Here is a 2,444-nt window from a genome sequence, read left to right as displayed (position 1 = left end):
CAAAGGAGACTCAAGCAAGACACTAAAAATACTGTTTGTTTGTTTTTTCATGCATCTGCCAATTATGAGATTTCAGGCTTTTTGGCTTTCCATTAAGCATTTTTAAAAAAAAGAAATTTCTCCAGACTAGTGGAAAGAAAACATCCAGAATACACTTTTAAGTGTTTTATCTGTTTGTCTGTAGATTTCAATTACAGTACATATTTTTAAAGGCTGTTTTCCCAAAATGAGCGTTTAGTTTTTTGCTCCTGCACTGAGCCAGAAACCTCCACTTCAGCAGCACGTACAAACACCAAACTTCACAGTTGTATTCCTATCTAGATTCTGAAGGGTTTTACAGAGGGGTTTGCTCATATGTCATTCACACTGATTCATAGAACATTTACTCCTAAAAACATGGCGAAAATGCATTTTTTAAAATTCTGTCTGTTGACAGTATTTTCTGATTTATGGCGTGATAAAAATAGAAATCCCAAATCCCCTCTGTTAAAACCTTTAACTCTAATATGTCAACAAAATTCAAAAAGACATTTAAACCTGGCTTCATTCAATGTTTAAATTTCTGTTCTATAAATGTATGCAAATGAGTGCATATTTAATTACATAAAACATCATTTGCATATTTAAAACAACAATTCCGTAAACTTTTTATACATCATTTGTTTTTGCAATTCTTAATGTAATCAATGAGCTGGGTAAGTATGGTGACATCTATTAGTTATTTAATTTTTTACTCTATTCACCTGGTGTGTCTTGCCTCAATTCACAGTTGATTTTTGATGTTCTTTTATAAATTAGCCTTAAAAATACACAGAATATGCAAACTTATATGTTACAGTCTCACTGATATTGATATAGTTTTTGTTAATAATTTTAATATGACTCTAATACAAGTAATGAAAATGCTTTATGTTATGGTGTTAATTTTAGTTAACGATAATAACCCTGATCATATGTGCTACTGAATGAAATACATTTGTGCATTTTTCTTGCCTCGTCTGCCATCTCTTGTTTTCATTGCGGTGCATTCTGGAATTGCCTTTTTTGTCATCATTTGCTTTTCTATGCCATCTGTTGAGATGTTAAATGTCTCCTAATGCAGGCATTCTCAACACTCTGATGGCACATTGGTGATTAACCAGCTGACGTCAGATGATTCAGGGCTTTATACCTGCACCGTCACGGACGCCCAAAAGTCTGAACAACGCCAAATCCAGCTCAGGGTTGTTGGTGTGTCTCTTTTTCCAGTATTTGAATCAAATACAACATCCTCTGAGTGTTCGGTCTCTGCAGTATGCTTGTAATATTCTCCCGTTTCTCCAGGCGACCTCAGGATCACTAAAGCCCCCACGGATGTCGATGTGCCGCAGGGCAGCACTGCTCAACTGCCCTGTGTAGTGACCGGAGAAAATGTGAACGTTGGCTGGTCACGGTCAGTTCAGAGAACACGTTTTATAGCTTATAGTTTGTATTGAGTACGAAGGAAGCATTCATGGATCATCTGATCTGGCTTTGCCTGTCTCTCTGGACAGGAATGGTGTGCCAGTGCGACCGGACGGACATCATGTGCATGTGTCAGCAGACGGGACACTAATACTAAATAATGTCCAGTCAGTGGATGAGGGGACGTATACCTGCAATGCCTACACTGGGACGTACTCGGTCAGCGCAGCGGCTGAAGTGCGACTGGCCAAATCCCCTCAACAAGGTCAGTGGAGTGAGAACGAGAGGGCAAAAACTGCATTAAAGAAACAGTCCACACACAAATGAAAAACTTTCAAACTTGTATAAGTTTCTTTCTTCTGTTGAACACAAAAGAAGATATTTTAAAAGAAATGTTGGCAACCGAACAGTTGACGGTAGCCATCGTCTTCCATAATGTTTTTTTCCATACTATGAAAAATCTTTAGAAGTTTCTTTCTTCTGTTAAACACAAAAGAAGATAATTTGAAGAGCTTGTGTAACCAAAGGGCTGACGGTAGCCATTGACTTCCACAGTAAAAAAAAAAGATATATATATATTATGAAAATCAGTGGCTACCGTTGACTGTTTAGTTACCATCATTCTTCAAAATATCTTATTTTGTGTTCCGCCAAAAACAGAAACTCGTACAAGTTTGGAACAACCTGACGGTGAATAAAGGATGACAGAATTTTCATTTTTAAGCAGCAATATTTGTCAATAATTAGCTTTTTTAACATTTGTAAGAGCAATTTTTATACTTACCTTTTTAATTGTATCTCTGTTGTTTTTTTTGGTCATATTTTAATTAATTAAAATTGATCTGAATACTATAGAGTGTTATCAATAAGGTGGAACAGAAGCCATGTATGTTTATTTACTCAGACTGTGAGTAAGGTGGCATACATGTACTTACACAACAAATGCATCATGTAAACAGTATGCATACAGTGGGTACGGAAAGTATTCAGACCCCCTTAAA

At 36.4% G+C, this 2,444-nt stretch overlaps 1 long non-coding RNA gene across 1 annotated transcript; it reads left to right on the top strand.

Annotated features, from left to right (window-relative positions):
• Window positions 1-1,071: 1,071 nt before the first annotated feature.
• LOC107579560 (uncharacterized) lies at window positions 1,072-1,728 on the top strand. The gene is made up of 3 exons (XR_001608495.1): window positions 1,072-1,230; window positions 1,324-1,432; window positions 1,533-1,728. It is a non-coding gene; the product is annotated as an uncharacterized lncRNA (long non-coding RNA).
• The last annotated feature ends 716 nt before the right edge of the window (window positions 1,729-2,444 follow it).

The sequence above is a fragment of the Sinocyclocheilus grahami genome, unplaced genomic scaffold, assembly GCF_001515645.1.
Source record: "Sinocyclocheilus grahami isolate Dianchi unplaced genomic scaffold, SAMN03320097.WGS_v1.1 scaffold18146.1, whole genome shotgun sequence".
NCBI classification, from domain to species: domain Eukaryota; kingdom Metazoa; phylum Chordata; class Actinopteri; order Cypriniformes; family Cyprinidae; genus Sinocyclocheilus; species Sinocyclocheilus grahami.
The sequence above is the reverse complement of the archived record's forward strand: the minus strand, read 5'-3'. Positions and strand labels throughout refer to the sequence as shown.